The sequence below is a fragment of the Balaenoptera acutorostrata genome, chromosome 15 (genome assembly GCF_949987535.1).
Source record: "Balaenoptera acutorostrata chromosome 15, mBalAcu1.1, whole genome shotgun sequence".
NCBI lineage: Eukaryota > Metazoa > Chordata > Mammalia > Artiodactyla > Balaenopteridae > Balaenoptera > Balaenoptera acutorostrata.
In genome coordinates this window covers 53,526,187-53,539,257 of record NC_080078.1, presented here as the reverse complement: position 1 = coordinate 53,539,257, position 13,071 = coordinate 53,526,187, and the positions used below count along the sequence as shown (strand labels likewise).

The 13,071-nt window shown below is 38.9% G+C and overlaps 1 protein-coding gene across 6 annotated transcripts in view; it reads left to right on the top strand.

The window, feature by feature from the left end:
• The window catches only part of PLCB1 (phospholipase C beta 1), a 697,632-nt gene that overhangs the window by 514,754 nt on the left and 169,807 nt on the right, over window positions 1-13,071 (top strand). The gene's annotated exons all lie outside the window — the stretch shown is intronic.

Sequence of the window (13,071 nt, the reverse complement as noted above, 5' to 3'; positions counted from 1 at the left end):
CTATTGGGACAAAGCAAATAATGGCTATTTTCTCCTAGAGGTAACCTCCCATCAGAACAAAGCATTAATAATCACTGACTGTTACACCTTTTCCCTTGCCAGCAGGGGTCAGGGGACAGGCTATGGCTCAGTTAGAAGGAACGGCTTAGCAGCTTGCACTGTGCTGCAGAAAAGCCAGGAAGCCACAGGCATTGGACCCCAACATCTGCTTTTCCCAGAGCTGAGTTTTGTTGATAGTTGATTTTACACCAAATAAGCGGGAAGGAAGCTGATTGAATGCAGAGAGAATCAACTCCGTGGAAAACATACGGTGACCACAAGGAAGCCAGATGAGGTGAGGGGTAGACTGTCTAACCTAACACTTCACAGAAAAGCTGAAAAATGCACCGTGGCAATGGGTGAAATGTCAGGAAGCTGAGAATGACCAATCATTTCATTCATTCGTTATAGAGATTCTAGGAGCCCTGTCTGAACCACTGCAGTCTGTAGGACTCCAGTTGCAAAAGCAGAATTACCTGCATAGTAGGGATGGCACCATTTTAAGAGGAAGACTTAACTGAGGATGTTTGAAAAAATTAAATTTCTCACCTAACACCCTACCTTACGTGTAGAAAAGGAGTCCAAAATGCTTCTTATTAATGTTGTTACTGTTACCTAAAAACTGGGTTAGCCTCTTGGTGGGTATTGAGCCAATAGACACAGCCAAGCCAAAGATCGGGAGAAGGAAGGATTATTACTTGCAGCAAATAAGGAGAACACCGGGGATCTTTTCCAAAGCAGTGTCTCCCTTAACAGCAAAATTGGGGAAGTTTTAAGCTAAGGGTACTTGCATATTCATGAAGGAGCTAGAGCAGATGAGAATTCAGCATAAAGTTGAGGCAAAAGTTGAGGCAAAAGTCGAGAGAGTCCAAGCTTTAATTGACTGAAGTCAGGAGGGTCAACATCATCATTCCATCTTCCACCTGGGAGGGGGCCTTAGTTCCTGCAGAACTCAAAGATACATTATTATTATGTATATCCCTTGAGGAGGAACTAGGACTCTGCTTTATCATTGCACTACCCTTTGACTGCCTTTTCTTTGTTCCTGCATTCCTTTGTTCCCTTAATACCCTTGATTCCTGAGACCTGTTCAAGGGTAAGCATTGTGGCCAGGCTTAGATCACTAAATGGCTTAGACCAAAATGGGTTCTCTTATGTCAAGAAAGCCATGCCTGGGGCTTCCCTGGTGGCGCAGTGGTTGAGAATCTGCCTGCCAATGCAGGGGACACGGGTTCGAGCCCTGGTCTGGGAAGATCCCACATGCCGCAGAGCAACTAGGCCCATGAGCCACGGTTACTGAGCCTGCGCGTCTGGAGCCTGTGCTCCGCAACAAGAGAGGCCGCGATAAGGAGAGGCCCGCGCACCACGATGAAGAGTGGCCCCCACTTGCCACAACTAGAGAAAGCCCTCGCACAGAAACGAAGACCCAACACAGCCATAAATAAATAAATAAATAAATAAATAAATAAATAAATAAATAAACCCAAAGTTTAAAAAAAAAAAAAAAAGCCATGCCTGGTTCTCCTTCTCCTCCAGGGACTCCCCCTAACCTATCTGCTTACACTACTTGCCTTTGTTTAGGTTCCCCCAGCAGTGACCCTGGGAGAAGAATCCAAATATAAAGAGTTTATTTGAAAGGTGATCCCAGGTAGCACCAGTAGGGCAATTTAGGAAGTAAGAATGAGGAACGGTAGGCAACCATTAAATGTTGCATCATCTCTCAGTCCTGGGCAAAACTAATGTCCATCTTACCCAAGGAACATGACATTCTCGTTAAGGATCTAGAACATTTTGCTCTCCTTTGTGTTATGGTCAAGAACCATTGTGAAGGGTCTCCTCTCATGGAACAATGTGATGGTGCACTAATAAAATGTGACAGACTTGTTCCCTACCCTCTGAGAACCTCTAGCCCTAAATGATCAATCAGCCATTACATAAATCTAGTGAAAAAGACTCCAAGCCCATGTTTAAGAGAGTAGGGTACCAATCTGGATTCTGTTTTTATCTAGCCATGTCAACTTAAAAGGACTGTTTAATCTCACTGGGTCAAAGTTTATCTGTCCTGTTAAATAATAAAATGCTGTCTTACCTACCAAACAGAACAGTGTGATGTAAATAAATTGCAGATGTGAGAATACTTTGAAAAAGGGAAAGTGCTAAATCAAAGTTAGGTGCTATTATTAAAAACTTTCACACAAAACCACATTAACAAGTTCAGCTGAATACAGGGAGAACTACAGGGGCACAAAAAGCCATGACAGCTGGGTCGTGGGGTTGATCTGCAAAGGCTTTTGAGAAGAGCACATATTCATTTAGTGGAGATTATTACACGATATCTTGGACTCGTATTTGTACATAGTTATGGTAATTGAACAGTTTTGCAATCAAGATGGAATAAGAATGCATGACACTTTTCAGCCTAAGATAAAATAATAATGCCTGAGAACCTGTATAGAATATACTAACTCCAGGATTGAAAAGAAATGGATAAAATAGGCAAAGAAACCAGGAAACTTTATACACTATACAAAAACACAGTTAATTGGCAAATGTAATAGGAAAGTCTGTGCCCAAGCAAAGAGAATTGAAAAGGGAACATTTTATAGATTATTTCTGTAAACAGGCAAATAGATTTTGGTGAGCCATGGGATATTAGAGCCATCTGCACTTGCTTTCTCTGAGCTGGTCTAGCAGAGCTCACATAAGGGTCAAAGCACCAGGAATAAATGTGAGCCAAGGACATACCTTCTCAGAGCTGTGCTTGCAAGTGATTTTAGGAGGTGCTAAGCCTTTGGACCAGTAGCTTTCCAACATGCCCTGGTATCATTACATTAGGACTGAGGATTGAATGGTGATGAATGGATTCTCAAACACCTAATCCCAGTGACATCCAAACATGTGGGTGCCAGATCCTGCCTAATTGGCATTTGGCTCAACAAAGTGAGGCTGGTGGCCATGCTAGCTGGCAGACACATTGTTCAGTTTGCCCATCCTAACTGTGTGATGATTCTGTAAGGATTTATAGGCCATCTGTCTTCCAAGGCATAATTTGTCAAGATTCCTCTGTGCTTCCAGGCTTTGAAACATGTTATTTGCATGTGTTTGGCTATCCCTTTTAAAAGGTAACCTGCATATTTTTTATTTTTTTATTTTTTGCAAAACCCACAAAACAATGTCACATTTTCTGTTTAGCATTTCTGTTGTCCTCACATTGGCATGACACATTCTTTTGTTGTTGTATTTTATTTTTCTTCCTACAAGTTAGACTCATGGATTGGAGAATAAAAATGTTAGAGGGTGCCTTTGAATTACTTGTGGAGATTAGAATGTAGATTGAGTCTGGAAAAGAATTTTAGATCTTGATAGACAAATCCAAATCAAAGAGCTAATGCTCACGCCTCTGCTAGATGGGTCATTTGTCCTGCCGGAGCCCAGCTTCTTTTAACAAAAAGATTAAAGTCACATGTTTTAAAGAGATAAGTAAATCATGGGAAAAAGCTCTTCCTTGGTCTCATTCAGGGCTATTTTTAGGACTAATCCACATTGCCTCAATTGAAGCCAACGGCTACAGAGGCAGGATCCTCTCCTTTTCATCATCCTTGTTCCTCATCCAGGCCAGTGCTGGGACAGTTATGTGGATACACACCATCAGTCGCACTCACCACCATCTGCCTTCCCGTTGCCCTGGCACCACCTCCAGATCCAGCTCTCACACTGAGGACCCCTGTGACCTTAGACAAGTTGCTTACCTCTCTAAGCCTCAGTTTGCTCATCTGAAAATGGGAAGTAAAAAGTACCTCTCTTATAGGATTTCTGTGCCTGCCACATGGTCAATGCACAGGTAATGCTGCTAGCTCTTCCTGTTAGGATGATGATGATGGTGATGATGATGATGATGATGATGATTTACCTTCTCCTAGTACTAGATTATGTGCTGTACAGCAGGATAGCATAGTAGTTAATGGCATGGAACACAAAGCCTGACTTTGGGTTCAAATCCCATTTTATCCACTTGTAAGCCATGTGATCTTGGGCAAGCTACCTGAGTTTCTCATTCATAAAATAAGCATAAAAATAGTATCCACTTCATAGAGTTATTATGAGGACGGAACGAGTTAATATTTGCATATAGTAAATAGTATATAAAGGTTTATAAAATAATATATGGGAGATAGACTAAATTCATGAAGCTCTTCAAAGGCTGGCTCTCTCTTCCTTTACCATCCTGCTTGCACATATGTAAATATACTTCCTTTCAAGTCAGAATCCATTCTTTTTTTTTTTTTTAAGTACTATGTTTGTAGACACAGCCAGCCACATTTTCTTTCTTTGACTCTCCACAGTATTATTTTTCACTTTAGCACTTCGCTCCTGTTACCTTACATCTGCTTTTAGGACGAACTAGGTAGCAGTTCCATGTTAGTGCTTTGATGCCATGATGAGGTCATTTCCAAGGTAACCATCCCAGTAAAAAACACACACTGAACAGGAAAGAGCCTGACTTTCAAAACTTTCTACTCACCTTAGTAATGTGCCATGAATTCTATTTAGAGATTAGCTTGCGACCATGCCCTGCCGTCCTGTTCCCTTTCCTGGTCACAGAGCCCATGTAAAGTGTCACGTGAGAGTCTGGTGCTGAGGACTTGCCATCAGGCTCCTCATCTGTGCAATGAGGAGCATCAGCTTTTTTACATAACCTTATTGAAAGTCACTTTCATAAGCTTCTAGGTAGAAGGTGAGGGCTATGGATTTATTTCAAATAAACTTCTTACTTGTGAATTTCAAAAGAAATTCTAGCATTGCTGAGCAAAGATGTTAGAAGGAGAAAGTATTGACAGGGCAGGTAACTTGTCATGTCAGTGTCATGAAGGACAATCAGCTCTTTTTTTTTTTTTTTTTTAAACTGTTCTTTTTTTTTTTTTTTTTTTTTAGCTGTGTTGGGTCTTCGTTTCTGTGCGAGGGCTTTCTCTAGTTGGCGGCGAGCGGGGGCCACTCTTCATTGCGGTGCGCAGGTCTCTCACTGTCGTGGCCTCTCTTGTTGCGGAGCACAGGCTCCAGACGCTCAGGCTCAGTACTTGTGGCTCACAGGCCCAGTTGCTCCATGGCATGTGGGATCTTCCCAGACCAGGGCTCGAACCCGTGTCCCCTGCATTGGCAGGCAGATTCTCAACCACTGCGCCACCAGGGAAGCCCGACAATCAGCTCTTTCATTGCTTAAGGATTGGTTTGCTCTGTTGTGAATTATCCTAGTCCCCTATTTCTATTTTGATGGCTTTAGACATTTAATGCTGTCTGATTAGTGCTTCTGCCAGGGCCTAGGCAGAGGGAGAGAGTAAAGATAAAACTCTCCTGCTGTTCCAGCCACTGGGGAACACCAGGGCTTGGAACTTTCTAGAGCATCTACTGGAAAGGAGCCACAGGCTTCTCTCTTCAGGACTTGGGACTTCCCCTAGGCTTGGGGACAAGGAAACCTTGGTAGAAGAGTGCCCTCAGAACCAAGCCGAAATGGTACTCTTAAGTTCTCCCTTCTCTTCCATCCCTCCATTCCCTGAGACAAAATTAGAATGCTGTGTTGCTGCCTGTATTGGAGAAGAGTGAGAGGGTCTTGGAAAGTATAAGGGAGGAAATATCTTGTCTGTTAAATACTCCCGCCTGATAAATACCTGGGAGCTCAGGCTGCCTCTGTGACTCTGACCATATTCTACCTGGGAAAAGACACAGCAAGGAAAACTTGACTGACAAATTATCCATATAGTGCCATCTATGGTGAGATATTAGTCACTGCACACTTCTCACCAAAAAGATATGAATGAAAGACAACCAAGGAGATCCACGATAAGTCCCTGACCAGGCAAAGCAGGTCTATAGCAGAAGACCTTCAGTTTCTCCCACCTGATTCATTTTACCTAAAAATAGTAGGATCAAAAGGATAAAGCATGTGAAATCTGATTTTTTTCAACTTAATCAACAAAATTCTGCAGTCTGGTATAGTAGAGAAATCATGGATCATCAGGATAAATAGAATGAATAGTCTAGACATATTCAACTAATTAAACTCTCTCTTGAAACCACACTAAAATTGCATTGTATTTTTTTAAGGCATAATCTGGCAAGGGTGGAGATAATAGGGGAAGAGACAATAATTACACAATTTTGGCAACTACCTATAGGTTTACAGCTATAACACAGCAGAGAAAACTGATCATAGGTTTAGAGTTACAGCCTAAAATAAGGAGGGTTGGTTGACAGCTGTTTAAGGAATAGTCAGAACTCCCACCTGGGAGAAAACTAAAGGTTTACCTTCTGGAGACAAGAAAGCAGAGGGTCTGAGGATAACACAATCCCAGGTGAAGGCAGGGCTACCATTTGAAAGCAAAGAGATAAAGTGATCATAAACATTCTGCCCCTTCCCCCATTTGGCTTTGGAAGGCTGGCATCCAGGCCTTTATTTTCCTAGCAAGTGATTAAACAGATCTTCTCTCAGGACTTGATCGGCTCAAGAAGGAAGAACTAAAGGTATTGACATTAGGGGTTACTCCAAAGAGACAAAGACTGATCCCTCTACAATGATGCCTTATTAACTCTTGTACTTTACAGGTTCATATCAGATATACAGATGCTTTGAAAAGTCCAATCAGCTTTTTACTCCACCCATTTGAAATATGAACAGGCAATTAAAAATCACTAGACATATGAGGAAAACTTACTTAAAAAGTAGAAGTAAGCAAGAATAAAAGTAACCTTAGGGAAAACAATGACTATGTAGTTAGAAGAAAACTTTAAATATACATATATCATTAATATCCTTAGAAAGATAATAGAACATATTGAACCACTGAAAAAAGAACAATGCTATTTTTTAAGGAAATGTCAGAGAACACAAACTGGCTCTTAGACATTAAATAGAGGGTAGCAGAAACAAAACACTCAAAGAAGAGTTGGAAATCAGGTGTGGAAAGCTCCCAGAGATTAGAGCAAACAAATAAAATGAAAAATTGGAGGGAGAATGTGTGAAAATGTAAAATTTGATCAAATAATATTCCAGAAGACAGAGAACAGAAATTAGCATAGAGATAATTTATGAAAATGTTCCAAATAGAAGAATAATAGCTTTCAGACTACAAGGGCTCCAAGAGTGTCGAGCACAGGGGATAAAAATAAACCTATACCAGTGCACATCATTGTGAAGTTTCCAGAAACTGGAACTGAATAAAGTGCTAGAAATTTCCAAAGAGACAAAATAAAAAAAAACAGGCCACATATGTTTTTAGGATGATGAAATAGTAATTCTTCAAATCTCTTAACAGCCCACTAGAAGCTAAAAGACAATGAAGCAAATTTCCTCACAAAAATCTAAAAGAAAATTTTCATAACCTACAATATTATACCCAGATAAACTAGTAATAAAGTATACAAATGTCATAAAGCCATTTTTAGACATACAAGGCTCAAAAAATTTAACACTCAGGAACCCTTTCTCAGGAAGCTACTGACAAATGTGCTCCCACTAAAATGAAAAGCTAACTATGAAGGAGGAAGACGTGGTTTACAAAAAATAAAAGAGGTTCAACAAAGAATAGAAGTTAAAAAAAATGTTAATTGATTAATCTAAATTGGAGTAGGTCATAAGACTCTAGGAAAGGCTTCATCAAGAAAATGAAACTGGGAGAACACTTGTGCCTGAACATATTGCAAAGAGGTTTAGATAACTGTGTCTTCTTCCTGGAGAGACTTAAGCTGAAACATCTTTTCTTAGATGCCTGGAACAGGAGGTCAAGCTGGAAAGTTCTGTTGGAAGTAGGTTTCAAGAAGTCAATTGATAAAAGGGGTCAGGACCTAAGAAAATGGGAGAACCAGTCCACAAAGCTCTTTAGACTGTTCCATTCTGTTCTCCAGAGCTCCCTTTTCCGGACACAGATCCTCCTCTTCTTAATTGTTCCCAAGGCCTGGGACTTCCCTGGTGGTCCAGTGGTAAAGAATCTGCCTTCCAATGCAGGGGACGTGGGTTTGATCCCTGATTGGGGAACTAAGATCCCACATGCCACGGGGCAACTAAGTCCATGTGCCACAACTACTGAGCTCACGTGCCCCAACTAGAGAGGAGCCCCTGCATGACAACGAAGAGCCCGTGCACCATAACAAAAGATTCCGCATGCCTCAACGAAGATCCCACGTGCTGCAACTAAGACCCGACACAGCCAAAAATATAAAAATAAATAAATTAATTGTTCCCAAGGACCATGGGATGGTCCCAGGTTTAAAGAAGGTAAGGGAGTAGCTTGTTCCCCAGTATATATTCAAAGGTCTTGGCATGCACTTGTAAGCATGAAATGCATCCAGCTGAATGTCCCTGGATATACCGCAAGACTTAAAAGCATCCCTGGAAGGTCTCATTTTGTCACAACAAAATTTCAAATTTCTGTCTTCCTGACATTTTCAAGAGGACACCAGTGGAGCCTCAGTCATCATCTACCCCAGGGGAAGGAGAGAGGCAGAAGGAGGCAGAGGTACAGTTCCTGGCCATGGTATATGTGTACAGCCACCTGACATTTGAGCATTTCTTTGCAGCAAAGATATTGCTGAAGAATGACAAGCCATATAAATGGCCATTGGGGACCACCATTTTGTCATGCCACTTTCCTCTTGTATCCCTTTGAAGATGGTTCCTCCCCACTGAAGTCAGATCTTTTCACATTTGATCACCAACCTTCCTTTTTCAATATACACCAGAACTTCTTTTGAATGAAAAAGCTTCATAGAGCATTGTTTTCTCCATTCCTTGAGACTTATATTTTTCCTACTTTGGCTCTAAGTGGTTCAAACAATATAAACGCTTATAAAGATCTTTAGGTGTCATTATATGAGTGGCATGTCCACTTGGAAGCATATCAATCTTTTATTAAGAAAATATAGAAGGGACTTTATTTTTAGCCTTTGTCATCTGGCATTATCCTTCTGAACTTAACTTTTCTTCCTGTTGTTTTTATTCCAGAAAATCATCACATTGCTTTTAATTGTGGTTTGATGTTTCATAATCTCATTCTAATATGGGACATTTTGTTTTAATTTAGCTGGTAATCATCCAGAGTGTATTAAACCACTTGAATTCATAGAACTTTAGAGCTGAAAGAGACATAAGAGCCCATCTAGTTTTCTCATCCTATGGTTGAAGAGTTTGTCGTTGATCAATTACTGCTGGCAGGAATGAAAGCCACATTTCTTGTACTGTTACTAATTTGACTGATTTGTTTAGAAAAACAGTGTTTTTCCCATCTTAGTTCTCAAGGCTTTTCATTTTTCTATGTGCCTCAGTGGACCTGAAAAAAAATCGTAAGCAGTTTCGCAAAAACAGTTACTGGTTGGTGGAAAAGTACTGATGCATTTAAGTCAACAGCAACAACAGTATTTCAGCTGTAGGTTATATGCAACAAAGGAAAATCCTCTAACGGTCTGTTTTCATCCAAAAGCCTTTACTGGTCAGAACTATATTTTTAGGCTAATTCATTGTGCCAAAAACATCTACATTTTTGCAAATGAACTCTTGACCCCTCAGCTGATGCCTTGCAACTTATAAACCTCCAACTCCTGATCTTTACTTTTTCATTGGCTTTTCTTGACTTTGACGTATATCTGCCTAGTCATTTGATGTATCAAAAGTCTTGCACATTTGCTCCTTTAGTTAACAAGGCAAGCTTTGGGGTTGAAAAGTTGCTCTGCCTACTTGCAGTCTACAATCATATTCTGAACTGTCCTCCAAACTCATATATTGTTTCTATTCAAAGTTAGGTAAATTCCTCAGCTGGTGATTTTTAAATTATTTGATATAATTAATTGTGAATAATGCTTACAAACACTGATTCACCTAACTCTTGTTTTTACTAATTTTAATCTATGCTAAAAACTGTTAAAATCTTCGACTCCTAGGAAACAGTAAAGGTAGAGAAGGTAACCCAAAGATTATGTTAATTGACCTATAGGACTTCAAGCAGGTTTATATTCAATTTAGCAATATTTTAATAGGTTTGGGGTATTTTTTGGGGGGGATGTTGCTGACACACATATATGTATGTATCAATATCCCATAGCCTTCTTTGAAATGGGTTTGTCATCGTCCTGATTTTCTCATTAATGAATTAAATAAAACTTTTACACATGTTCTTTGGCATGTTGCAGAGCATAACTTAATTATAATATCCTCGTTTGAGAAAAACAAATATATAGCTTGCATACCCCCACTTTTCTGTCATGCATCCATGACCGACATCAAAATTATTCACAAGCATGGTTCAGAATCTTTCTCAACACAAGTGCCCAGAAGGCACTGGAGGCAATATAATGGAAATCCATGCTAAAGTTAAAATTAATTTGTCATCCGTGCAATATTGGCATATGTTTTGTTTTGACTGCTTTTAAAAGTTGCTGATCACACCAAGGGATATTTATTCCCAAGATACCACACATAAACACAGCCTCCACCAGCACCATAAAGATGGTATGTCTTGGTCACACCATATTGTATTGCTGTCATTTGCATACCTTTAGAAGGAGCGTATACTTGTGAGTTTTCCTTGGAGTACACTTTATTCCAGGAGTCACATTACTTTCTTTTGTTGGCCCCTAAAGCCACTTGCATTTATTGTCTGTCCTTTGAGGAACAGCTGTGGTTAGAAATTGAGATGTATGAAACTGTCATTTGCATAGGTTAAAAACACCAAATATTAATAATTTCATATGATTTGACCTAATCAGATAAAAGAATCAAAATTATGCCATCTTTGGTGATCTCCCAGTTTCAAAACCATTTATTTTCTCTTTTGAATCACTAATTGTCAAAAGTAAGTGCTGATTTTACAGCTACAGTGCACAGAGAATCGTGGTAGATTCCAAGGATGACAAAGATAGAAACACACATCCTGCTCTGGAGGAGCGCATGCCTGCTGTTCAAGGGGTGAATGGTCTTATTTTCTATTAGATTATGAGCTATTTGAAGGCATACTCTGTGCTTTGCTCTGCTTTATTTTTCTGCGTATTCATCACATTGCAGGCGTTCAATAAATGTTTGTTAAGTGAGTGGAAGGTAAAGAGACGGGAGAAGGAAGGGAAAGAGGAAGGGAGGAATAGACACTCGTTTGAGAAGAAGGTGACAAGATGGCAATAAATCAGAGTAAGATGATTATTGTCCACAATGCAGACGAAGGATTACCCCAAACCTCAAACAGAAGACTGAACGTCACTTAACAAAAAAGTAAATAAAGTAACACCCATTTTTCTATTTTAAAAAGTGCCAGCTCTCGAGTGCCAAAGCATGGAAATACCCAGGACCCGGAACCCCAATAACACTGATGCTCGAGAGGACTGGCCACCCTGGCTTCTAAAGCTTAATTTAAGCATCCCAGATCTTCATCTTTTGTATACCTGCTCTATGATTTTCATTCCTACTAATGAAAGGAACGAAAAGGAAGACTGTGAAGAAATTAGATTTTTCAAAAAAATACTTTATCTCTAAATGTTTCATGCTCCAAAATATTGTTGAAAGCTATCTATTGAGATAACTTTGGCCCTAAAAGGCACTGACTTTGGTTTGTTTCCAAAAATTGAAACTGGTCTGAAAGGGTATATGCATTCCACCATAAATGAATTTCAAAGGAAGGCTTCAAAGGCAATAACCAAAGTGTTCTCATCAATGACAGCGTGATTGGAACGATCACCTTGGTAGGTGATGGTTAGTTGGAGGTATAAACTATGGCATCTATAAGATTTTTCTTTTTGTAAGATACAGCTCCACTCGTCAAAAGCCAATAACCAAACTTCTTTCTATTTATTTATTCCTGGAAAATATTAAAGGTGGTTTAGCTATAATGTTTCCAGAATTATGGGACATACTCATCAGTTATTTTGAGAAACTTATTGAATGTAAAAAGATTTACACTGTGGGGAAACAGTCAGTGCTAGCTTTTCCATTTGCAGATGACACATCTCTTACCATTCAAGAATAAACAATGCTCAAATCAATAAAAATTAGAATTATTAGATATCGTGTTTTTACCTATGAGTTTGGCGTAGGGGTGAAGAGAAGGTAAACCACTGGTGAAAGAGTAAATTGCTAGAACTTTAACAGAAAGCAAATTGGTTGTGTGTAGTAAAAGCTTTAAAAATATGCATAGTATTTGAACCAGCAATTCTATTTCTGGAAATTAATTCTCAGGAAATAATTAAAAGTTTGTACAGAGATTCAACTACCAGAGTATTCCATACAGTGTCATTTATACTAGTGAAAAATGAGAGACAACTCCAAAGATAATGGAATATTACTTAGTCATGTGATGTCTATATATTTTATAATATATAAAACATAAATATTATATAATTATATGACAGTGTTCATAATATACTGTTCAGTTAATATAAACAAAAGTTTCTAAATCATATACAGATATATAGGATTGCAGCTTCATAAAAGAATTACACACACACATGCATACACACTTTTCTTTTTCTGGAAGCATATACAACAAGATTTTAATAGTAATTGTCTCTGAAGGAAGAGTTAGGCATGTTCAGAAAAGTTTTACTTTTCCTCTCTGCTTGTCTCATTTCCTAATTTTTCTTCCATAAACATATACCACTTTTATATTAATACAAAACTTTTTCAACGAGGAAAAAAAATTACTGCCCTCTAACATTTACTAGCAAGATCTTTACTGCTCACAAATGCACTGGTGATTGTGTTTGTTTTGTTTGTTTGTGGCTTTGATTGTTAAGGTTGAAGAAACAAACTGTGATGATGAACCAAAATCATGAAGATGGCCCTTTCTATGTATTATATAAAATTCACTTTAGTAAAGAATTATCTCAGTATTTAGTATTAGTCACCTCAGAAAGGTTACAACAAAAGAAAAATTCTAAATACAATCTCAATAAACTAAATAAAGTGTGAGTCATATTTCTTTCATTTGAAGTAAAGTCATTCTAAATAAGAAATTTAAAGACCTTCTTTTTTATGAGCATTCAAATTTTTATTCCTCAGTATGG